This window comes from Xenopus tropicalis, chromosome 5 (genome assembly GCF_000004195.4).
Source record: "Xenopus tropicalis strain Nigerian chromosome 5, UCB_Xtro_10.0, whole genome shotgun sequence".
In the NCBI taxonomy this organism is placed as follows: Eukaryota; Metazoa; Chordata; class Amphibia; order Anura; family Pipidae; genus Xenopus; species Xenopus tropicalis.
In genome coordinates, this window is record NC_030681.2 from 130642316 (window position 1) to 130669358 (window position 27043).

The window sequence follows — 27043 nt, forward strand, 5'->3', positions numbered from 1 at the left end:
CAAGTCATGGAGAAACGACGTGAGTGAACCCAGCAAACCGAGCGTTGGATCTCACTCACGTATGTGCAACAGTGGGCGGTAAAGCTAAGTGAGCGGTACGATCATTCGAGTTGCATTAACATATTCAGATGCAAACAACAAATATTTGTTTCTGTCCCATTAATATTCATTAGAATATCAGCAGCAACGTTACTCGTTCCCCAATCAGCAGCTCGTTAGCATATTAATAGAAATTAGCTACAGTAACGTACGTGTGTCTGTGTATGACATCCCTTACGTCAATAGCCACATTAACCTTTTACCCAAACATTATACAGATAGAAGTACATGTATATATCTACCAAAAGGAGGAACATTTTATTTATACAATATTTATATTTTTAATTGATGGCCCTCACTGCTGTGAGTAATACAATTACTTGTTTGTAATAATATACTGGGTGTCATTTCAATGAGCTCAACCTGATGCATCACATGATCCCGAACAGAACCAAGAAAATATCAGTAGAACAATATTGCACCACAGTGCATTGGTACATTTTAAAAGAGAAAAAAATATTAATTTTGATGATTTTTGGCATTTTCTCAAGTCTTTCTTGCTGCTAATCTCTACCAAACATGTAGTTTGCCAACTAACTGGCCCAGTACATGGAAACAGTTGGACAGCACTGCCATAAACGATTAACAAAGTCAGTCCTAATATCTTTCTCATGTCCTCCTTTCATATCTCCCTATACAGGGCCACCATGAGTATTCATGGCACCCTATACTAATAAGTTAGCAGTGTCCCCCAACTCTCTCATTATTGGCATATTGGCTATCTGGGCCCATGGGGGTTTGGCCCTGGCAACAAGTTGAATGGATTCCCAGTTAAAAAGAAAATGCCTCCTCATGCAAGCCTATATCCTTGAAATGCCCTATCATGCCAAACCCTGCCATGCTTCAACCACTCAACTTCACCATTTTCTACCCACTTTCACATATCTTGGGGACCCCTCTACCACTGGGCCCTTGATTGAAGTACCTCTTGTCCCTCTCTGAAGGCGACCCTGTCACTACGTTTCAAACAACCCTCCTCGTGCATCCGCAGGTATAATCAGTATAATACATTTAGTGATCCCGGGCAAATTCAATTCATTTATCATTGCAGTCATTTTTATTTTAATTACAAATCAATCAATGTCTAGGAAAGACACTTTCCAATCAGACTGTAAAGATGCACTGACAGCTGCCCACAACATTCTTTTTAGGTTAATGGCACATTGGGGAGGTTTGTCTGGGGGCATCTTTTGAGGCCCAGATCTTCACTGCTAATGGGTCTGTAGTGGATTTGGGCTACTACCAAACCTGACATATGGCACAACTTTTTTTGAGCTTTAGTTCAGGTTATTAAACCATCTAAAAAATCAAGTTTCTATGCTGCAGTGATTGCAAACTAAATGCTTTTGAATTAATAAGTACAGTGCTTCTAGGTGGAGTTTTTGGACTGATATCCTTGAGTGTTGGGCAAACATCCATTAGTCCATTCTCCAGTGTTAGCATAAAAAACATGTGGGCTCTGCTACAAAATATAAGATGTTATAACCCTGTCTTGGCCCAAAACTGTGATTTTCCTTAGGATGGTAGAGCATGGGTCACACTGGATTCTCACTTAGTGGAAGAGGCTTATACTCACAGATTATCAGAGGCAGATATAAAGTATCAGATATATTAAAGGCAGAGGGTAGACCTTTGGTGACCCTTGGTAGGCTTAAGATACACCTTTGGGTTACCAGCTAGTAGTCTGGATACCGTCCAGTGGGATTGTTCAGGGAGTAAATACTAAGCCAGAATCCCTTTCAGCACTGCAGTCTCTTCTCTTTAGGCCAGTTAGGCTTAAGCTGGCCATACACGTTAGGATTTTTAAAAGATCTTTTAGAAATCGCAGGATCAAACTTATCTTGAAATGATCATGTCTAGTTAGGAAAACTACCTGCAAACAGTTGGACAATGGGCAAATTTCATTCCTAATGACATTTTCAAACTTACCCCAAAGATTTTATGACCGATGAAATATCACTAGATATGTGATCATTCGGTGCCCACTTACCTTACGATAATTTGACGGATTTGTCGGATAACACTGATATTGGTCATTAGGGAGAGAAAAATCTTAACCTTTAGAGAGAACCTCCAGCTACAATCCTTAGGTGGAGCACAAACTGCTGTTTCTAGCTAGTCCTAAATCTGACTAAACTTCACTCACAGGGTCCCTGTTCCCTGACATTCTCTAGGAAAAATTGTCTCTCTAGAGCTGAACTCTTTACTGTCTTACTGGCGCCCACCTACTTAGCACACATCCACCTGGGAGGCCAAAGAGGAAAAACCACCCAATCACTATATTTAAAGGTGGCCATACACGCACCGATAACATTGTACGAAACCTCGTTTCGTACGATATTCGGTGTGTGTATGGTATGTCGGCGAGTCGCAGGAATATCTGCGATATCGCAGGAAGCTGCGACCGATGGTCGCACGAAACATCGTCAGATCTCCACGTGTATGGCCAGCTTTAGTGTGACAGGATTGGTGAATGACTCTATGGTTCAGTAACAATGATATCTCCCTTAGATAACTAGCCCCACTTAGATACCTAGCTACTTTTAGTGGATTTCCAGCTATAGGGACTTTTAACCCTACACTGTACTTATGGATCAACCATTTATTCCACCTCTTTAAACAGAATATATGGTTATTAAATGGGGCTAAACTGAGCACTATGTTAAATATATTTGTTAGATCAGCACACCAGTTAGTAACATTATTTACATCCCAGAGCCATTCATGTCAGTAGCTTTTGCTAAACATTGCTTTGCCTCACTGCCAGATAAGGGGTTAAAGAGCAGAGGAATGAAAAACCTCGGGCATATGGCGAGCTGTAGAGAAATATAGGCATTTCTAACTGTTTCCCAGTCAGATCATCATTAGCTGCACACAGATGTTGAGTTTCATATCATTTAAAATACTCCTGGCATTAATTGTTAATAGCATTTCTGGGCCAACTCGTTACAGTAAACAAGGAATAGAACGGCATTTAAAAATACGATAATTTTGCACTGCAGCCAGTAAAATACTGTACTTCATTTTTAGGATACCGCAAGGCAAGTTTATGTGATGTAGTCAGAAGCGGGATCCTTATCTCCCATATGTACAAGAATCCACAACCTGCTGCACAAATAGACTGACAGTGCAGAGCGTGATTAGGGAGGGAGCATTGCCCAACCCAGTGTCCATAGCAGGCTTAAGGGGGGACGTATTCTAACTAAATGAAGTTAAAATTGTTTTGTTATAGATATTTAACTTACTGTACCAGCCCAGAGATTCAGCTGCCAATCTTCTGAAAGTCATTGGCACTGCACAGGCTCACTGTGTTCTGGGCTGCTATAGAGGGGCGAAGTGGAAAGCAGAAAGTGAAGTTATAGAAGCTGATGCTAGAGTCCTGCGTGGAACCATTTTTTGAATCCCAGAGCCACAGCTGCAATCCCGCGTTTTTACTCGCTTTGACACGCTACCCGAAGGCAGAGTGTAGGTTGTGTGAAAGAATCTATTAGAGCTGAGATAGAGGGAGGGGTTCATTGTTTAGGGCCTTGAAAAGTGAGTGTTAGTTATTTGAATTTGATCCTAGAAAGGATTGGGAGCCAGGGAATGCCAGGGATGTGCATAGGGAGTGGCTGATGTGAAGCAATGAGATATATAAACAAGTCTAGCAGCAGTGTTTAGAACAGATTGGAGTTGTGAAAGACGTTATGTTGGAACATCTCAAAGGAGACGAACGTGAAGATACACAAAACTACTTAGTAGCAGCTACATGTCACAGCTACTAAACGACAGAAAATACACTGCCATAGACAATACTGAGAATTGCCTCTGCTAAAACACACACACAGGGACAATGTTCAGTAAATGATCAGCATTGTCTATTTCTGTAGCTGTGACAAGTAGCTGCTACTAGTAGCTCCATGTGTCTTCACCCCAAATGATAAGAGACTGGATGAGTGTTTTAGCTGAATCTAAACTGGGGTAGGGGCATATTCAGGCAATGTTGCACAAGTGAATACGTCAAGATTTGGAAGTGTTTGGATGTGCAGTGTAAAAGACAGATTGAATTCTAAATTAATTCCTAGACAGTGTGCCTGTGTGGTTGATTGAAAGGTGATGTTATTGACTGCGAATAAACCTGACCGACAGGGGAAGATGTTGGGGAAATATAATGAATTCTGGTTTCAAAAGATTATTTTCAGGTGGCACTGTGCCATCCAAGAGGTGATAGCGACAGGCAGCCTGTGACTTGGGAAAGGACAGGTAGAATTGGGCACCATTAGCATAAAGGCGGTACTGAACTACAAATGACAATTAGTTTTCCTTGAGAGTTGGTATAGAGTGAGAAGATCATTGGTTACTTTGGTAAGTACGGTTTCCATTGAGTTGGGTGAAATTCAGATTGCAGGGTATCGGGAATGGAGTTCTGAGACATTAGACAAGATGGTTGTAACCAAGCCTTTCCAATAGTTTGGATGCAAAACGGAAGCAGGGAAACTGGAGGAAAGTTGCTGGGAGACCTGGGATCACGGGAATTTTTTACAATGGGAATGATTAATTCTTGATTTTATCAAAATTAAAAAGTTCTGAATTATGGAAAGGCCATCTCCCATAGACTCCATTATAAGCAAATAATTCTAATTCTAACAGTGCCTTGTACTTGATTCCAGCTAAAAGATAATTAATCCTTATTGGAGGCAAAAAAATACCATTGTGTTTATTCAATATTTAAATGGTTTTTAGCAGACTTAAGGTATGGAGATCCACATTATGGAAAGATCCCTTATCCGGAAATCCCAGGTCCCAAGTATTCTGGATAACAGGTCCCAATACTTGTACTCTTGTACTAAGTTAATGCAAAGGTGAACTCCCCCTTTACTGGCCATACCGTAAGGTGTACATTTTAGTTTGCATTGAGTCTTGTTCCTGAAAAAGTAAAGTAAAGAAAAAGTAACTGATTTTTTTTAGTTAAAAGGTGAATTCAGTTCATGCCAACTGGATGGAATAATATATATTTGAAGAAATACTTTGTTCATGTCAAGATTTTGGTTGGATTCCACCGTTTCATATTTATCCGATGTTGTTTTTGTAAAGAAAGAAATCAGGAATAGCTGAGAACAAAATGATTTTAGATCCAGGGGGAGGGATCAGATGAGGTCAGGCTGCTGCAGAGCTGGTTATGGGGGTCACAGCAAAATGTGTTGCCCCCCCTGTGCCACCGGTACAAGCTGAAAGTTATTATCTGCGTGTTAGCGCTGCGTATAGCTCGCTCTGTACCTGCACACACTCCGTGTCCTGCCTCATCTCTGCATGAAGAAATATCCATTTGATATAACAGGCAGAGATATCAGCTCTCCCAGTGGCAAACTCATATATAAAAACAAATTGTTAAATCCCAAACCCCCAGCAATGTATTTACCAAGTGGTAACTTGATGTATCGACCCCAGGATCTTATTTGTAGCTAGCTACAAGTGCCAGATATTAATCTTACAACAGAGTCTGAGGAAGGAAAATGAAAGATGCTAAAACTTTTCTCTAAAACAATAAGAAGTTGCATTAAAATAATATTTAAAAAACAGATTCTGAAGTCTACAGCCCCAGAGATATAACAGAAACTGCCTCATAGCTTAGAAACTACAGGGCTCAATAACTAACAAGTGGCAAATTGTATCCATCCAGATGGAAAGGTAAAGACGCCAATGAAGGCTCCGTGTTTACACCACATTGCTGGTTGCTTTGCTTTGCTGAGTTACAAATCGTAGGTTTCACAGAAGCAACGGGAATTCACAGCAGCTCTTTACATGGAACTGACTTGCACCAATGAGTCCTGTGCATAGACTGTTTCTGGCTTGGACCTTTCACATGAATACAACTCTGCCTTTGTACGGCTGCACTGTATTCAGGAGAGGCTGCCTATGTCCAGACTGAGATTAAAAATAGGCCCTGGCATTTTAAGTGCATATGGGCCCCAAACAGCCCCCACAGACCCAAGAAATAATTACTGCCTATGGCATCTTACTGCAGCACCTCTGGCATTTGCCTGAATCAACAGTCTGGGCCTGAGACTTTTGCTTGGGCTTTCCTTTGGGCATCTGAATAACATACATGCCAGTGAGGAGCAAGGTGCTTGGGAGTCTTGCACTGTAATTATATGGCTGCGTTGCACCAGACTGCGCTGCCCTCTGCATCAAAATCCAGTGCAAGATGGAGTGCAGAGCACCGACTGCAGAGGCCTTTGTAGCTCAGGCAGTTATAAGTGCATGGACCCATATCTTCTAACATCTGAAAAATGTAAAGAGGGGCACAAAGAAATGCTGTACGTAGCGTGGCAAATTTTTTTGGCCACACCTATGTTTGTGACCACACCCCCTAAATACCACTCCCATTTTACAACATTTGGCAGGTTATGTAAAGTTTGAACATATTCATATAGTTTTATGTGGTATTAGTTTTGGTAAAAGGTGAAATTGCCCTTTAAGCTGCAAGTCCCGAGTCCCCCAAGAGACCTGTTTAACTTATTAGTAAGAATTGTATCTCAGTGCAGGTGTGTAGCTTGTTAAGTATTCTGGGCTTTCCGCCAAAAGCCCACTTATCTAATTAAATTTGAGAAACATTGTATCATTTTTGGCATTCAGTGCAGGAGATCAAAGGGAAATGCGGGACATTTCAGTAAGAATCTGGGACTGCAGGCTGTACCGTTAAAATTTTGACTGTCCTGCGAAAATCAGGACAGTGGGGAAGTATGTGGACCAAAAGAGGGCAGTTTTGTATCCTTTAGTACTCTTGCCCTTGCTCCTGGGGCAATGGTAAATTATACCTATGATCTTAGATTTTGGTTTCTTTTAACTTGCAATATACTGATCAAAAATTCTTTCTGACTGGTTGCTATTGGTAACTACACTAAGGCTAATTGCCTAAGACAGTAGTCTGCAGCCTGGCTATTAGTACTTACTATCCTACTGTTGCTTTACAACATCGGGGGCTTCATTTACTAAGACAGGGGTGCCCACTAGGTGCAACAATCTGTGAAAAGTGCCTGCATGTAGAAACATTATACATATACGGATTGTGGTCTGATTTCCTTGGTGCCAGTGTGCCTGTCTATCAATGTAAAGGAAGAGCCCAGACTGGCAATCTGTGGGTTCAGGCAAATGCCAGAGGGGCTGCTGTAAGATGCCATAGACAGACTCCTTTTACACTATGTGAAATGTTTGCATCCCGTAAATCCCCTGCTATTGAGGCACATATAATTATACTCCAAGGTCTTTCCTTAAGGCCAGTTTTTAGCAGAGATTTGCAATTGCATCAATTTTTGCACATTTTGGTATTTTATGGGATCGTTAGATTCTTAATAGAACTATTGTTTGGTTCCTAAGATCTTTAGTGGTTGTGTGCCTTTAAATCTGTAAGAGTCAAGCTGCCATGTGTAATTCTTTTATTTAACCAGTTCCAGAGGCTTGTTAATGTTCATTGAATGTGTTTTTAATATTCTTTCTGTTCTGCCAATAGATTCCAATTAACATTCACAATCTGAGGAAGCTGTTAATTGTGGCATTTACCTTGCATGTTTTATCATTGCTATTAAAATGTAGCTTCTTTCTTCATACTGATTTTGTATAAAATGAGGTTATATTTTTTTCATCTTAAGGAGGGGGTCTGCTCCAAGGATATGTTTTTTTTTTAAAAAAAAAGAATGAACATTTTCCCTTCCCCTGCACACCATATGACACTTCATTTAAGCTGTTCTGCTTCTAGTAAATGAGCCCATGTGGGTGAATAAACTCAGGATTACGGGTAAATCGCTTAACTCATCTGTTGTCAGTCTTTGATGGCCATGGATTGCGCCCCAGTAAATCACCTACTAGATCCTGGAATTTATAATAGAGCTGATAGCCGTGAAAAAAGCTGAATAAAGCTGAAGCCAGTACAGTTGCTTTCAGCCAAATAGGCCGGGCATCTGGCTGGGTGTGGGCACGAGAGACTAAAGGGGTCATTTATTAAGTGCAGGGCATGGTGCTGAGTGCAAAATTGAGCCTGTGACCTGTATTCCTTTGATGAATAGACCAGCAGCACTGTATCCATGTCATAGCTCATAAGCCCCCTTGCCCCTACCCTTGCCCTTAACTTGCGCAATTAGGGAGCACCTCTGGGTACAGGTAGCAAAGGAGCCCTGTACTTCCCAGCTGCCCCATGGTGTTAGGTGCATAGCGCTGCCAGATCTGATGAGCACTTATCCCTGTGTTTTTGTGCCCATTCCACTGATGTAAATGATCCCTGAATCCCCTAAATGAAATAGATTTCTGGTCAAAAGGACTTTGATTGGTCAGGGTAGCAGTGTAAAAAATGATTTAATTTTGCACTTTTTAAAACAATCAGTAATACCTGATCCAATTACATTTTCTGTCCATGTGATTTGGGGCTTTTGCTTGCCTTCATCTGGATCAATATCTGGAAGGGCTGAACTTTATAAGTTCTAAAAGATCAATTTGTGTGATTTTAACAAGCACAAAAGTTATTTCTGACCTTAAATATCCAAGTGTTGATGGACTACAAATCCCATCATCCATCATCCAAAGGTGCAACTGTCATAAGCATTTTGGCCAAGGTGCAACTTTATAAATGAATAAAAAAGAGACAGGACAACATGTGAGCAGATGTGGCTGAGAAGGAATGGTAAACAAACCCGATAAGGACTTATTCAGGAGCAATTTATTACAAGGACATGAAAGTCTACCTGAAGAATCATATTAATAGTGCTATTACAGATCCTTGGAGTGAAGCTCGAGAGTTCTCCTGAGTGATGGGATGCACTTCAAACCCCAAACGTATACGACTGATTGAAGAGAGGGGGACCAGCCTAGAAAAGAGCAATCTCATTAATGAGCTTCTTAAATCAGATTTGTTCTGATGAAATTGTGGCTGTTTTCCAAACCCCATGAAACTATCAAAGTCAAAATACTTGAAAATTCAGAGGAGTTTAGGCAACAGAAGAGCTACTGCGTGTAGTAATGGGGAGGCTCAGATGCTGCCATTTAATGGGAAAATTATTTTTAAACTTTTATGATATTTTGTAGAAAGAATTCTTTTAAAATTAAAATGATTTGTCCAATATATCTGCAGAGCAAGACAGCCCTAAAAACACATCTGCTAGTGTTACAGGTATGCTCAATGCAGCACGTGGGGGCTTGGGCTAGGATAATACTGGATGTAAGTGCTTGTGTGCAATACTGGAGACCAGAGAACCAATACAAATAAGACCACACCTTTTGTATATAATACCCATTGTTAGTGATGAGCAAATTTTTTTTCCAGGCATGGATTTGTAGCGAAATTCCATACTTTGCCATATGCAACTCAAAAAAGAGCACGGTCACGTAAAAAAGGAAGCAGTTGTATCAAAAAAGTTTTTTGCCTTTTTGCAAATTTTTCTGCAGTTATGCACAATTTTCTGGGAAGCACAATGGGACAGATTTGCTCATTACTATCCATTGTATTGTATGGTTATCATGCATGGCTAAAGCTACCCATACACTATAAATTGATTGTGTTACAATGTGGTCTAAAGGTCTCCATACACGGGCCAATTGTAGGGCCCGTGTAGGGGCAGAAACGAGGGGCCTGCCTGACTGATATCTGGCCTGAAATTGGGCAGATATCGATCGGCCAGGTTAGAAAATTCAGTCGGATCGGGGACCGCATTGGCTCATTGATGCGGTCCCCGTACCGACTGCCCCATTCCCGCCAATAAAATTCAATGGCCCTGGGGCCAAACGATCGAATTAGCCTACACGTTCCGCAATATCGCCCACCTGTAGGTGGGGATATCGGCTGAAGATCTGCTCGCTTGGCGATCTTGCCAATTGAGCGAATCTTCACGTGTATGGGGACCTTAATTGTCTACTATAAAGCTTCATTGTTTTTATCTACTACTGCCTGCTCTTGGGATCTGTGAGTGCCTCCCGTATGTATTGAAGCATACATTGAAGGATACAGTATTTGCTGAGGTCACCAAATCAGATCTGCCCCCAATATGCCCACCTTAAAGTCTAAACAGGTTGATCAGATCACAATGAAGGTATTCAGCCATTGACGGAAGGACCGCATCATGGGCAGATAAGCTGCCATCTCGGTCTGAATGGGCAGCCTATATTTACTCGTGTATAACCACCTTTAGACTGACAGCCCTGGGGATCCTTGTAGCCACCACCACCTTGAATGTGTCAGTAATTCCAGGGAATCCCCTGTATGCTGCACCAAAGCCCAAAGAATCACGCTGGTTAAATGCAGAGTGAGGGAAATGATATTCCCACTGCCAACACTTTAGCCCCAACTTGCACCTGATTTGTTTGTTTCGAAGCATCACACAACTCCCCAAACATTCCCACTGATGCTGGAACTGCGGGGAAAACACTGCATTGTGAATAAAAACAATGGTATTTTGTGTCAAAAAATGTAAGTGACACCTGATGAGTTTTACTAACAACATACCAGCAAATTAACCTGAGACCAGAGTTAACTCTATGAATTCATGGGAACCCCAGGAAACAAGATCATCATTATACTTCATTCTATTAACTCTCCCACTCTGCTAATGAAAAGTGAAAATAATAAAGGTGCCATTACGCCCATTCGCAGGGTCAGAGTAACCTGCTTTATTGAGGCAAAGGTACAAGTAGTTTGCATGATTTGCATCTAGAGAACATACTCACCTGCTCTGCAAAGTTCAAGGAATATCTCTCTATAGTTATCCTTTCATTCCATGAAGCACTTTAGACCTCAGAAATTCCTGTTCCATTGGCAGCCGTGACTTCCCCTCTGCAAACAGACAATTATACATTTTAACTGATTATTTTTTCTCTAATCATTTAAAGAATGGGGCCACGTTGTCAGATTTCTGAAGAACAATCGTTTCCAGTGAAGAATGCAATTATACAGAGCTGAAGACATTCCATGAAATTCCTCCCTGTTTGTTTAGAATGAAACATTAGCCCGCGTGGCCCTAACTCTATCATTTAATATAAAAGTGATACTGTGTGGTAATTACACATAATACGGATGGATTACACGGCAGCAAACTCGCAGAAGAAGCAGAGTGGAGTTAAATGCCCTGAACGCAAGAGCTTAACTACAATAAATTCACTTTTAATAACCATTTAGTGCACACTCAACATATATGCTTGGGCTGATTAAAACAAAATTGAAAGCGTGTTTACGAAAATGGGTTCCTGACAAACTGGTACACTTTGGACATAAATTGCAGATTTAATTTGAACTACGGGAAGCATACAGACATTTACTGCTAAATCAAATTAGTGGACAATGCTAAAAATGTGTTTCACTTTTATGAACATCCATTTGCTTTAAACTCCATCACATTCGCTGGCAATTAGTTTGAGCTATGGGGCTCGGAACATTGTCACTCTAGTCTATAATGTATGGGAGAAAGTGCCAAAACATTTACTAAAGGGTATGGTCTGATATCAATAGGCTGCTGCATATGTTTGTTCATAGGTGGAAATAAAAGAAAGTTGAAGTTACTGAATGGGAGTTCCATTAAGAAGGGATGCCAGCTCTGTGGCCCTCCAGCATTGGGCGAGGGGGATGTTGGGATCAGCAGTGCAACATCCACAAGGGGATTGTAACTAGAACATTCCTAGTGTATACACTGAATATAACTAAAAACTGTTAAACAGTATTGTATGGTGTTACCTTCAGGGAGCTCCTCTAACCGGGAGCCAAGGTACAGATATATAGGATACATCCCTCCTATAAGACCTCATTCATGCCGCAGCCTTAAATTCAGTTTATTTACTCTGAGCCAAGTGTTTGCCATGGCATATTCCAACATGTCCCATATATTTATATGATAAAAGCATGGATCTGCTCCTGCAAGTTCCAAAAGGCCTACCAGAAATTTCAACTCTTTCATGATGAGTGAAACCAACTACTCTGTCCCCATTAGTCTATATTATTGTAGAAAATGGCAGCAATTCCTGTAGGAGTGTATGTCCCACACAGAGTGTGGATTTCCTGTTGGAGTGCAGCAAATGGTCTCACACAACAATCAATCACATGGCACAGGTGCAATATCCATGGTGCTATAACCATACGGCCTGGCCAACATCTGTACAGGAAATTAGGCTCTATATGTAAGGGTTAAATCATTCACTACATTTCATGTGCATGGTAAGACATCCGGAGTTCCAGACCGAACTGGACGACAATAATACAAGCTGAAGAGTTGAACAGATTTTCCTTTTTCCATTGCGCTTACTTGTAGGAATGTCATTTTCATGACATTAGCTTAGCATCCCTTTAGATACCCAGAAAGCATAACAGGATATTCCTTGAGACACAAATACTGAATGTATTGTAACCACTCTTTCCAAAATCACCTATTCTTCTATGTATTAGCCTTTGGCTGCAGTGGGATGCTTTTCACTCCAACAAAAGCTGGAAGCCTGCAAAGTAGACATCTATGACTTATCAATTTGAGTATAGTATGACCTTTGTGCTTTTATAAGTATTTTCTTAAGACCCCCATGATGCCCAGGGCTAGGGGCAAATGCCCTCTCTTCCTTACCCTGTAGTGTCTTGCCAAATCACAAGGAGCTCAAAAGCATCCCATGCAAGGGGAAGAGAGAGATTTCAGTTATTTATTAGTATATATTTAAAGGTGGCCATACAGGACAGATTTAAATTGCAGATTCAGAGCCTTCAGAACTATTTGGCAGCTTATCTGTGTATGGGGCCCTCCTATAGGCCTACCTGACCGATATCTGGCCAAAAATCAGGCAGATGTTGATTGGGCAGGTTTGATTTTCCCATTGGATTAAGGACTGCATCAGCTTATTGATGTGGAACTTTCTCCACTGGCTTTTTTTCCTGTCAGTGTAATTCTATTGTTTGGCCATAGGGCTTTGGTTTACCCCAATATTGCCCCCCTTAGCCAGGCATATCGGTGAAAAGATATGCTCATTTGGCAACCTTGCCAAACAAGCATATCTTATAGTGTATGGCCACCTAGATAGTTTGTCAGTTCTAGAATATGATTTGCAATATTAGAAGTTACAGGGCCCCACGGCAAATTCTGGGGAAGAAGTTGTGTTTTATACTCTTATATATTGATATTGTGTATCAACAACACTCACACTTTATACTTCTGACCCTCCCAGCAGCCACTGGGTCTGCTGTCTCTGTAGTTACTGCAGGAACTGGCTTAATGTAAAAGATATATTTTCCATCTCAGCTGTACACTAAATGGTCACAAATCTGGAAAAGACAAATCCATGTTAAACGTTATATCTAGAGCTAAACAGAATCTGCAGTCCCACGAGAAGAGTAGGATTCCAGCAAACCAATTAAATGTGTATGTACTGTGCATGGTTTCTTTCCCTTGTATGTTGCTAAATCTTCCCCTATTTGGCACTGGAGGCGCAAGGGTCAGTGTTTCCTATGCAGCGCATTGGCACGTAGAGTAGATAATGTAACGCTTGGCCGCACACTGAGCTGCCATTTACTAGAAGGGGTTAATGAAAGCTTCCATTCCAGCAAGGCTTGAGTATTAAGACATGATACAAATAGAATAAAAGGAGAAGGATTTGCCACATTCGTTGTTTATATTTGGCAGAGATTTTAATTAATCCCTCAGTGCCCTAGGCACAGCGATGCATGATGGGAAAGGGGGACAAACTGAACTGAAAATGCTCAGCCTGCTTTAATGAGATAAAAGCCTGGGGGTACACAGGACAGATCTGTTTAGCAGTGAATGTGTTAAGGAATCTATAAATTTATACAAGAAATCCGGTTTACTTCCAAAGCATCTCAGGCATGGCCCTTGGGCAATTCAGCATCTCCCGAAGTTTTAATTATTTATATTTTTCTGGTCTTTGCTGGGTTATAGCAAATAAGCAAGTGTTATTAAAGGAAAACTGGCTTCACGCTGGCATCACCTATGCAGATCCATATAAACTATTTAAGGGGGACAAATCAGTAAAAGTTTTACACCAGGTCAGGGGTCCCCCAACCACACAAGCATCAAAAAGTTCCTGAGGGGTGATAAATAAGGGATTCCATTAGCTATTTGGTAGCACAGTGTGGACTGTTAGCTCCAGGAGGCTCTTTTTGGAAGTAAATGTGTGTTATTATGCCTCAAAAATGTCAAGAATTCAAAAACGAGCATCTGGTTCGAGGCCACTGGGGGCAACAGAGAAGGGGGCAATGAACAACATGTTGCTCACGAGCCACTGCTTGGGGATCTCTGCTTTACTTCCTTTATTCTTGTAAGCTATTGGTTAATTCTTGGCACGTGGCTTATAAACTGATGGTGGGTGTGTAGTCTCAGGAGCTTACAGTCTGCAACTCTCCAAATGGCCCAGGGTGTCAGTGATTGACACTTCTCTACGTGTTAGATTAATAGTTTCTGATAAAGCCAAAGGGTGACCTTTATTTGTCATGCACGGCTCCCAGACCTAAGCTGGCTATACCATGTGCCATAGATATTTGTCAGTTAAGGATTTGGGCAGGTTTGAACATTTCAGCTGCAGATGCACCATGTTATTGCCGGGTACGTCGGCAGATGAAGAAGTGAAGAGCTGCAGGCAAAACATGTATCATAGAAGCACTCTAGTACAAAGGCCTGCTGGAATGGTCTAACTCTCAAGGGGTCAAAAGCCTTTGGAGATGAAAATATATGTAGCCTATGATATGGGCTTAACATTTATTTTGCACAGTGGAGAATCTAAAGTTGTGCCCCTGCACTATATTAAAATGCTTATAAAATGCAGAAATTGACCTAAACTGAAAAGAAGTCACTTCTGCCTTTTCCCCGCAGTCAGTTGCACGCTAAACCTTTGTGGAGAGGCCAAAATGAAATGTAGCTCCCATACGGAGCAATGGGGACCTCTCGATGAATGGGGCGGCCTCGGGGCGCTCGGATATGAAACCCGGCGCTGCACGCAGAGTGCAACATATCTATCATGCACACAGACTTTTCATGGTTTTCATGACTGACACTAACGAAACCATTAGGGGATTTGGGGCACATTCTTGTGCCCTTCAGCCCCCCCCCCGAACAGCTAATCTTAAAGGGCTAGCTGACAATTAAATAGGACCTATGTTGCTGGGTATATATAGATGCAAACGTGCTTAGGTACTTCCAGGCCCGGGCCTGTGAGCTCCAGATTTAGAGGAAGCAGCTTCCTCAGTTTCCTCCATTTTTTAACAGCTGTTTCCTCCATCTCTGAAGAGCAGAGAGCAGCTTCTATAGAGATAAAAATATAATAGAACAGCCTTGTGAGTACTGAGATTGGAGCAGGGTGCAAAGGTTGTTTGTGTCTAGTTTTTTCACTTTGTACCCTGTCCCACATGTTAATGAGCCCTCCAATATTTTGTCTCAATAATATACTTTTTTCTACCAAAAAAAAAAAAGGTTTGAATGATAAAATATGTTCCCCTTACCATATTTATAGTTATTATGATGCCCTTATATTAAGGCCAAACTATTCCAGCTTCTAAATTTGAAATCACATGAACTGAAGCCTCTCTTGGCAGGCTTGGTCTTAAAGTGATAATGACAGCCAATGAAAACATTTTTTTACACCTGCTGTTGTGTTTTAATTTGTATCAGCTTTAAATTCCTTATAAACTAAATCTGCAAAGTTTTTTTGCTTCATAATTATGGTAGCACGAATTACAGACCCACGGAGCAGCCATGTTTGTTCCCCTCTTCCTGGTTTTAATTTAAATGCCTCCCCCGTGAATAAATATGCCCAATCACAAACGTGCAACGCCCCTTCTGCTTTCAGCCGGTGTGTGACAAGCTCTGCTCCATTGTCTGTGTGTAATGGGGGGGCACTGGAGAGCTTAAGCTGGCCTGCTATTTAATTCTTCGTGGGAAGAGCAGAGAGGGGGGCACAGCCCTTTGAAGTAGGCAGGCAATGGAAAGATCAAGCCTGCCTACTATCTAGTTCAAAATGCGAGGGAGGGAGGAAGGGAGGGGGAGCTCCTTGAAGCAAACGGCAATCTGAATCCTCCCAGTTTATAATGTAGTCCTTTTGACAGATTGAGAAGCTACAGGCGAGTTGCCAGACAGTTGGGTTCAGGATCTTCAGTAGGATTTATGTAGAGAAACAGGACTTTTAGGAAAAACCAGTCAGCATGACCTATAGGAAGGTTTGGAAGTAGGTTCATATTTTGAAAATAAATTTTTTGGTGTCAGTATCACTTTGACTGCCCAAAGGTGCTCTTTAATTTCTGTCCGGATGGATTTTGTCAGGGGCAGTCCCATAATTAATGTGTGATTTAACAGATCTTGTGCATTTCACCTAGTGAAGTAACTATACCGCAATCACAGGGGGTCCTGGACCACAGGATATGCTTTCTCTATAGTTATAGAAACCCCCCTCCCCAGCTGCTCCGTTAATTTACTGTGAGAGATGTGAGCAGCCCGATGGGTGAGTAGTGGAGCCGGGAAGGGGAGGCTGTGTGCGCTGGGCCCTTTAAAGTATTTTTCAGCAGGGGCACAGTGCCATGTAGGTACACCACTTACTCCATCTATTCTTAAGGTCCTTTTGGGTGGAACTTCCTTAGTTACATGCACCCACAATTACTGGTACCGTATATACTCGAGTATACGCCGATCCGAATATAAGCCGAGGTACCTAATTTTACCTAAGAAAACTGGAAAAACTTATTGACTCGAGTATAAGCCTAGGGTGGGAAATGCAGCCGCTACTGCTAAGTTTTTTTTTTTAACTGTCAGGCAAGTTTGGGAAGGCTAAGGAAGCTGCCATACTAAGTATCAAGTACCATCCTGCTGTGTGCGCTCCCATCGCAATGCAGCATGTCTCCCAGCACAACTTACAGCAAAGCTTCTACTTGTAAGAGTGCATCAGGGTAGACTTACAGTTTGTGCATGGAGAAGCCATCATCGTATGAAGCCGTGCTGTGTGCGCTCCCATCGTATTTGCGCTGTGTGCGCTTCCATTGCATAAAGCCGTCCATGAAGCCATTGCATGAATGGTGTGCGCTCCCATCATATTTGCGCTGTATGCGCAAATGCTTAGCCAGAATGGCAGCAGCTTCTGTGGAACTACACATCCCAGGAGGCCGATGGCCTACCCACACATGCCATTACTATGTAGACAGGAGGGGAACATGAGCCGAGCCAGGAGAAAGATAACACTTCCCAAGGGCAGTATACCCTCACTGTAGCCACAAACTCAGTGGGCGGAGCTAGAAGAGAACAAGTGACACCGGGCGACCCGTACAGCTCCGCAGTCTCTTACGGGGCACTGAGTGAGCTCGCGAGTTGCTGGAGCTCACAGTATGGGGGCGCAACGAATTACAAATCAATATACTTGAGTATAAGCCGAGGGTGATTTTTTCAGCACATTTTTGGTGCTGAAAAACTCTGCTTATACTCGAGAATATACGGTATGTATTTGTGTGATTTTGCTTCTGCCATTTCTCCAAAGACCAGATGTCAGACTGTGAGAAAATACTAAAAAACAATGGTGAAAGGAGAGAGTGATAAGGAGAGAATGATGTTAGAGAGTGATATTCTAATGGGAATATATTGGGCTTACAGTAGACAAAAAATACCTTTGTGACATATTCCACTGGATCATCCTTATGTTTTCTTAAGGTCTTAGACACCATCAAGGGAGATCTTTCCTTACCCTTTTGGCAGTAAGTGGGTCAGGAACATCAATGTCATTTTCAAATATGGGTAGCTGAGATCAACTCAGTGTGTGTTGGGGTCGGGGGATCCTTGGCACACATAGTGTACCGCCTGAAATGTGGCCATGGCCTACGTGCTGCTAGGGATGTGGCACTGATTACATCATTGCATTTGCGTTGCTCACTGCCCATATACACATGGCACTGATTATATTATTGCGTTGCTCACTGCCCATATACACATGGCACTGAGAAGGGGTTTTGTAAGATACTTGGTCAATGGTCTTTAATGACGGGGCGGTGGGAGGAGGGCTATTAAACCAGGTAACCCCTGGGGAACTGGGGGAGTTGACTTATATAGGTTAGTGAAAAACATTCTTTGTTTAAAATCTATGTAGAACTCCTCTCACTCCCAATTCAGAGAAGATATTTCTAGATATTACTAGAGTTCCCAGAGCACTATATTTCCCACAGGAGAGCACACAAGGAACAAGAAGACAGGAATGATAAAGATAAGCAACCTACAGTAAGCCCTGTAACCTACAAATTATGTTTTAGAATATTTGACTTCTAACTGTGATGCAAAACTGCTTTGGTTAAACAAGGGCAAACTCACTTTAGGGTGATGGCACACAGGGAACGTCTCCCATGATAAATCTGCGCTGCAGCAGGCAACAAAACTTGCCGAAATGCTTTCCCGCCAGTAATAATGTGAATCGCCAGTGGGAAAATTACGCATGGCTAAGTCACCTGGATTTTTCTTGCAAGGAAATTTAAAAAAAATGAAGCAATGAGTATGGTTTCCCACCAGGGATTTACATTACTGGTGGGAAAGCATTTTTTGGATTGTGCCATGGCCCCCAGTCTCTATGTATGTGGTTGGTATCTTATATACATTGGTGGTGCCACCCTTGCTGAAGTCTTCTCTTTTTGTCAGATGTTTGTTAGGAAAAATAAAGCAAGATTTTTTAGAGTTGCTAGTATTTCATTATAAAGGGCAGAAAATGGTTGGTTGGAAGGCGAGGGCCTTTGAGGGGTCACAATAATGGGAACTAGTAGTTAGGCAGGTTATATATAGGCATTATGGTTGAACTTGATGGACGTATGTCTTTTTTCAACCCAACTTACTATGTTACTATGTGAGAGAAAAATTGGAGGTAAGTCTGCATATCACTATCACTGGCCCACCCCCAACATCAACATTCCAGCAACCCTAGCCTCATAGGAGGGCTGGGAATCCTCTGTGTTAGTTGTAGCTGAGCAGCATGGATACCTCCATTCTAAATAGGTGGTTTCCCAGTCACGGCAGGAAAGGACTCCACTTAGGGACACATTTATTATAGTGTGTACGCCAACATCAATGGAGATGTTGCCTATAGCAACCAATCAGATTTTTGCTTTTGTTCTCTAATTTGTAGGTGACCGGTCAATTCTAATTGCTTATTGGTTGCTATGGGAAACATCGCCGTTGATGTACACATTATAATAAATAAATGTGCCCCTTAGAGTAGAACATATGGTACAGGCAGTACAATATGGCAGTTGCTAATTCTGCATTAGAACATTGGCTCTTGGTTCTCAATACATACAAAATAAAAATCCCAGTCTTCACTGAGGGATGTCGAGCTCCACAGCTCCACCTGATATCTATGCTGTTGCCATAGATGAGCTCTAAGGATATTAACAGTATCCAATACTGATAATGCAGGGTGCCAGGCTGTTTGCTTCATACAATGGCGGTACAATGACAGAGCACTTATCTACACCATCACAGACCCACGCTGTGCAGTGGTAATAAATGAGATATAATTAAGGAAAGTGAACAAGAGCTGACTTATCAATTCAGAATGCTGTACATTGGGGATTTCTGTGTAAGCCTTATTACTTCCCCACAATGCCTCTGGTGAGACATGACCTGAATCTATGAATCCTTTCTCTATACAAAAGCATAACAACATAGATCGATATTCTAACCTTTTCCCTTTCTGCTATTCCTCTCTAAAGTCCCTCCAAGGTGATGCTCTGCAGGTCTCTGTGGCAGGGATGGGAGGGGGGCAAGATGCTCGCTGGCCGGGAGGCTTTTAAATCCCTCTTACTTAGGAAGGGGGGCTGCACCTCTGCAGGATTAGAATCTTTCTACAGCAATCTGTCTCCAGCACAAGGCAAAGGCTTATAGATCTACAGTGTGAGGCCTGAATTTTTCCACAAATTGTATTTTAGAGAAACTTTAGGACATACAGCTTTTATGTGCAGAGCCTCAATCATATTTCCCAGCAATATACCCATTTTCTACCTTGCATGCAGCTGAATGCCTTGATGTAAGACATTTATAGATGTATCCGTAAGTGCGAGCGCACAAACCTGTCACACTTATAATAATTCTGGAGTATTTCTTAAAACCTGGCAGAGGAACCTGCCTCAGATTCTCAAAACATAAACAGTACAAAGGCTCATTTGTTGAAGCTTTTTTAGGGATCCTGGGTAAAGTCTGGAGGCCTCTCTAGACAACCCAAGAATTGGTTTAGGATTAGTTTTGCTGAGCGTTGGCTCTTGCAGTAAAAAAATGTCTCTGTATTAAGGAATGTATTGTTTCTGAAATAGGCCCAGCCTAAGGGTAACAAACCTTTGACCCCAGAAAGATTAACTGCACTAAAAGGCCAAAAGTAACTGGACACCTGCATTTCAAAACCAAGGACTTTCACCTGACATTAGTATTCCCATTGCTGCTAAACCCTCCTCTACTCTGCTGGGATAGCTTTACACTAGATGTTGGAGCATTGCTGGTGGGATTTGATTCCGTTCATATGTAAAAGGATGGGCACTGAAGTTGGAGAATCAGCCCTGGCTCCCATTTCAATTCCATTTCTTCCCATAGGTGTTAAGATGAGTTGAGGTCAGGGCTCTGTGAAGGCCAGTTGAGGAAGGTTTCCCACTTGACTTTAGAACATTGTTGGTTGCATTTGTTACTAGATGGCCAAAAGCACAGAGGAAGCACAGAATCATCAAGCATGTCATTATCAACTGTAGCCTTAAGCTTTGCTCTTGATGGACCCACAGGCCCTACTCTAAACTGTGGAAACCAGGTTAACATCATTATCACTCCTCCAACAAACTTTTCTCTAGACATTATGCTTTTAGGTAGGGAGTGTTACCCTGAAAAGTGCAAAACCCATCTAGTTTCTGGGTTTGTGATGTGATTTAGACACATTTACATTGCTTCAGTATTCAATGGTGGTGACTTTTACACTGCTTCAACCAGAACATTACACATAGTGATCTTCTGTTTGTTTGGCCCTGATCACCCATTATATCACTACGCTGCCTATGTTGACATTGCTTCTGAAGACAGTTTGTATATCAAAAGTAATTGTTCCAACAAAGGGCTTATCATTTTAAACTGAGTATCTGAATACTTCTGAATACAAATTGGGTCATATAGTGTAAGGGCTCTGGCACACGGGGAGATTTGTCGCGAGCGACTAATCTCCCCGTGTGCCAGAACCCTAATAGTTAGCAGTCTACAGAATTAGGAGTCAATATCACTCCACTAAACCATTGATATCTAGATATCTCCAATCATCAGCTTAGGCATGCTGGTGTTAGATAAATTGCTCCGGCAGAAACAGCATATTACTTATTCTTCTGGTGATCTTCAAACAAGAACAAAGGGAACATTGGAGGAGTGATGCGTTTCATGAACAGAACCAGAATTCTTACATATTTTATTTGTATGACTGTTGAACACAGTAATTAGAAAAATTAAAGAAGATGTACTAATATTAATTAACGTTAATGTTTCACCTAGGGGCTGATTTACTTACCCACGAACGGGTCGAATGGAGTCCGATTGCGTTTTTTTCGTAATGATCGGTATTTTGCGATTTTTTCGTATGTTTTGCGATTTTTTCGGATTCGTTATGAATTTTTCGTTACCAATACGATTTTTGCGTAAAAACGCGAGTTTTCCTATCCATTACGAAAGTTGCGTAAAAAGTTGCGCATTTTGCGTAGCGTTAAAACTTACGCGAAAAGTTGCGCATTTTTCGTAGCGTTAAGTTTTAACGCCACGAAAAATGCGCAACTTTTCGCGTAAGTTTTAACGCTACGCAAAATGCGCAACTTTTTACGCAACTTTCGTAATGGATATGAAAAACTCGCGTTTTTACGCAAAAATCGTATTGGTAACGAAAAATTCGTACAGCATCCGAAAAAATCGCAAAACATACGAAAAAGTCGCAAAATGTTCGTTTTCAAGTCGGAACTTTTCCAATTCGGGTCGGATTCGTGGGTTAGTAAATCAGCCCCCTAGTGTTGGGCTTTGAGAGCCCCTATTTTGTCTTGATTAACCATTACCTTTCCTTGTGCTCTTACTGATTCCTGCTGTTCTGATTTCTATGCTTTGTATGTGGGTAACGGAAACCAATAGATCTGACTAAAGCTCATAGTCCCATGTTCAGCTGCAGGAAACAAAGGGGAACTGTTATGCATCGTACTGCAGTTGATCTGCCCCCCTATCATTAGGGATGGTTTCCGGACAGGGCAGAGAGAATATTCTCTTTGGGTCTTATGCATTGACGACGTTCATTATTTACATGTATTATGTGCTGCTCTGTCAAGAGGTACATCTGTTCTGGGTACATTGTGCTTTTCTGCACTCCTCCCATGGTCAGCTCCTGCCCCAGGGGCAATAATCACTTCTCCCCCAGCACTAGTAGATACCTCTCAATGCCAGTCTCAATAGTCTTAAAGTTATTTTGCTTTTCGAAATGTCAACATTCCAACATCGCTTAGCAGTGGTAACCATTCTTCTAGCAAATTAAACATTCAACGAAAGTCAGTAAAGTGGGGACTTAAATCCTTAATGATATCATGTTTTATTCATCTTGAAAGAAGCACGTGTGTATGTGCTGCCTATTGCGTGGTGTTGCAGAATATAATATATTGCTTAAATGTATATCCCCTATTTATTCAGTCGTGAGATCACTGCCAGTGTGCTCAGATAGTGTTGGAGGATGAGTTATGGGGGTATAATTGCTGACATCTTTCTTTGTGCTCTGGTCCTGATGATGGGGGCTGACATGCCATACGGGAGCTATTTTTCACTGCTGCCTCCTGTAATCTATCACCTACTTGGGCTGGGAGTGAAGGAATGTTATTTTGTAGGCTGGTAACAGATGTACCTCACAGTTATTAAACCATTATACTTTTGCTTACATTTGTTCTTTTGTAAATGGCATTCAGGGCTACCAGTCCCGCTCGGCTGAACTTCATTTTTTTTCAATAATTTTTATGTTATTTATTTTCCCCCAGAAATATTGATCTTGCGAAATGAAAGAAACAAAATACCTGTGGCCTGCAACATTTTTATTTTCTGTACATTTTGTTTCAGCTTCCCTTTGTCTCAGGCAAAATATGTCAGCTGCTTTAGTCCACTCTGCTTCATCTCTATATCTTGCTTAAAAGGAAAAGGGCAACATGTCCAGAAATAAACAAGATAGATATGGAGACTGGAGCTCTCGCTACTGATGTGGTGGACTCTAGTTCATAGAACTCAAGGCAAAACAAAGAACAACATTTTTATAACTTAATTGCAATCCCATCTTTTTCGAAAAATGCTCTTGCCTCAGGTAATAAATACATAAATAAATAAGACAGGGATGTCTATTATAGTGTTTGATAAAGTCATGTTCCTTATGCCACATTTCTGGATGCTACAATAGCCACAAAGTATAGAAGGAACATTTAGTTAGAATGGTGATCATCTAGCCAACACTTTGTTAAATACAGTATGTTGCTTTTTATGCCATTCATAAACATAGTGATATCTTTCTCTTCTATCTGGGGAGGTTCATTTTGAAGCTCCTACGACTTTTTTTGATGCGAAACTAAATTTTTCTGCGACAAATTTTTGCTGAGGTTTCGCAAAACAATTTGCCAATGGCGAAATGCAGAAATTCGCTACGAATCCACACCTGGCGAACAAATTTGCTCATCACTAATGTCCACGTGTACCATAGCTCTAATGTTCCACCAAGCTCCTGCATGCTACTGGCCACTGCATTTCCACTAATCTTCTCTGCTAGTCTTATCACAGGCATACACAATGGTTAATTTTCTGAAGTTGCCCAAAGTTTCCTGTGCAGGAAAAGGGGGAGACTAGCTGTCTGCAGTAGGCGAGATTTAACCACGGGCAAATAATCTTCCCACATGCCACTGCCCTGAGCTTCAAAATAACATTTAAAATAAAATATATAACATTCAACCCCTAATTACTTAGTCTTGCTTCTATGTACACTTTTGTTTTTATTTCAAGTTACTTCTCAAACTGCCTTCTGCATTGCAGCTGTGGAGCTCTGTCCCCCTCAGGGCCGGATTTGTAATCATGCCGCCCCAAGGCCGCCCCCATCCGTCGCCCTCCGCGCATGCGCGAACGTGCGATCGGCACCCCCTCATGCGCATGCGCGAACGTGCGATCGGCACCGCCCCCTCCCCAACGTGCATGCGCAGAGTGTAAACATTCGCATATGGAGCAGTGGGGGAGAGGTCCCCACTGCTCCATATGGATGAAAAAGCTTAAGATTGTGGTGCGGCGGGGCGGCATGCCGCCCTAGGCCCGGGCCTTTGTGGTCTCTCCACAAATCCGGGCCTGGTCCCCCTACTATGCACGGCTCATGGATTTTCCCAGAGCAGCACCATTTCCAACTCTCTTCTTCACACCCTAGTATTTATTATTATTATTATTATTATTAACATTTATTTCTAAAGCGCCAACATATTCCGCAGCCCTGTACAATAAGTGGGTTTCATTCATTGGACATACAGAGTAACATATAAAGCAATCAATAACCGATACAAGAGGTGAAGAGAGCCCTGCCCAAAAGAGCTTACAATCTACAAAGAGAAAGGGCTGAGACACAAGGTGTGGGACTGGGCATGACCAGAGTTGTGAGAGGTGGGGCACAGGGTATTGCTAAACTAGATTAGGGTAAGCCTCTCTAAATAAATGTGTTTTTAGAGATCTCTTGAAGGCAGAGAGATTGGGAGAAAGTCTGATAGATTGTGGGAGCGAGTTCCAGAGAAAGGGGGCAGCCCTTGCAAAGTCTTGAATACGAGCGTGTGAGGAGGGAATGAGAGAGGAGTTGGGGAGCAGGTCAGTAGAGGAGCGTAGTCTGCTTCTCTCTGAGCGCCCCCTCGTGTATAACTTTTAAAAAGTCTATTCCTAAGGGCTGTAGCAGACGGGGAGATTAGTTGCCGTGTGCCCCGAAATGCCATCCCACCATTCCCCCCGGTGGGATGGCATACGTGGCGCCGCAATTTGCCGAAATCGTCGAAGTTGCCTTGAAAGGAAACAGGCGATTTCGGTGCCACATATGCAATCCCACCAACGATTTACATTCGCCGGTGGGTGGGTTGGCATTTTGGGGAGATTAATCGCCCACAACAAGGGTCACAGCCCTAAGGTTTGTTTTTCCTTAAACTTTCTTAACCCAGTGATTCAGGAATAAAATAATTGACTCTCAAAGCTACAGTGATGTAGCCAATAGGTTCCAACATGATCTCCTGTGAGTTCTAGGTAATAGCTGGGCTGCAAGGAGCAGGTACAAGGACTCTCCTCCTCATTGCAAGTCCAGTCACTCTCTAGGTTGAATGAAGTGTAAACAAAGGGGGATTTAGGGGTCACTCATGAGCAGCCCACCGTTCCCCCTATGAAAGAAGCACTGGTTAGTGCAGGAAGTTCTGTATTAAGGGTAAGGTGTAACTGTTTGTGCTCCATTTTAGAAACACAAAGAACTGGACAACGTGTGAAGTGCAAAATACAGGTGGTTTGTGCCTATTTTTTTTATATTTTTCACATTGCTTTTTGTTCAGTAAATGAACCCTTTTGTCTAAGCCACAGATAAAAAGACTCCATTTTGTTGATATCACGCGATTAACCATTAAGCCAGATTCACTTTCCCATTCATTGCTCCAGAGTTACAGCTGGTTCTTGTCAGCTGCTTGGGGCAGGGTCACATTGCCCACTGGGATGATGAATGCATCCAGCGGTTAGGAAAAAGCTTAGCTTTCTAATTATTTAACAATAGTTAAAGCCAGTACCCAATCAATCAAACTTACCTTAATTATCATTTCACAACTGCGCTTTCATGAGGAGAAATAGCATTGATCAGTGGAAAGCTGTGTTATTGATCTGAGCCTGGATGACAGTAGGGAAAATGTATATATTCAAATCAATAAAATGTTTCTTCTGGAAAAAAATGTATGTCCTACATTATGTCATACATGTTTATTTAGTAGCGTGGGGGTTTAAAATGGTAGGAAATTTATAGTAGGTGTATTAATATTGCAGAATTCATTTGAATTCATATTTTAAACCAAATTTAAACTCTCTCCTAGTCTGTTTACTCACACACTAAATTGTAGCAATTTGGCTAAAGTGACAACTTGTCTTTTTAGGCAGGGGGGTTCCCAGGAAAGGAAACCGCCCAAGCTCCCCTCCATAGGGATATCTCCTCAAATACCATTAGGTGTTGGCAGCAGGCCTGGATTTGTGGAGAGGCCACAAAGGCCCAGGCCTAGGGCGGTAGTGGTTTAGGGGCGGCATGCCGCCCCGCTGCAACTTTACATTTTGCTCCCATACGGAGCAATGGGAGATTAAATGTATACACTGGAGGGGGGGGCGCTGGTTGGCAGTAGTGATCCCATTTCGCTCCGCCCTAAAATTTGTGAAACGGCAATAAAATTTGCGAAAAAGCGCATTTGTTGCACAATGTTTTTGTCGCCCGGGTCTTTTTTTGTTGCCCATGCTTTCTTTTACGTAACCATGCCCATTTTTGATGCAACTGCGCCCAATTTGAGGCGCAACAAAAATTTTTGCCGTGCAGTGAATTTTTCTGTGGTGAATTTCGCAGAAGTTTCGTGAAACAATTCGCCATTGGCGAAATGTGGAAATTCTCTGCAAATCCATGCCTTGCAAAAAAAATTTGCTCATCACTAGTAGGCAGGAAGATTGTGGGAACACTCAATTATGCTCTGCAAAGTCACATAATTATTGTGCAGGCAGCGCAACAGGGCATGTAGCTAGGGCTGTAAACCCACAGAAAAGGCAGAGGAAAGAACTTCATCTTGCCCAAAATACTCCTTAGTAATTGTCAAAATTATATTTTTTGCACCAACCAATGGCCCAAGGCTGCGTGTGTGCTGAAATGATAGTAAGGAGTTTACCAGCATTGCTGACATTTTAAACTGCAGACCAAATCTAATGGGCAATTCAGAGTACAGAAT

At 42.0% G+C, this 27043-nt stretch overlaps 1 long non-coding RNA gene across 1 annotated transcript in view; it reads right to left on the bottom strand.

Moving 5' to 3' along the window:
- Positions 1 to 8766: 8766 nt before the first annotated feature.
- The window catches only part of LOC105948528, a 146673-nt gene continuing 128396 nt past the window's right edge, over positions 8767 to 27043 (bottom strand). The window contains exon 4 of the long non-coding RNA XR_004222781.1: positions 8767 to 8936. This is a non-coding gene — a long non-coding RNA (uncharacterized LOC105948528). The remainder of the gene's footprint in view (positions 8937 to 27043) is intronic.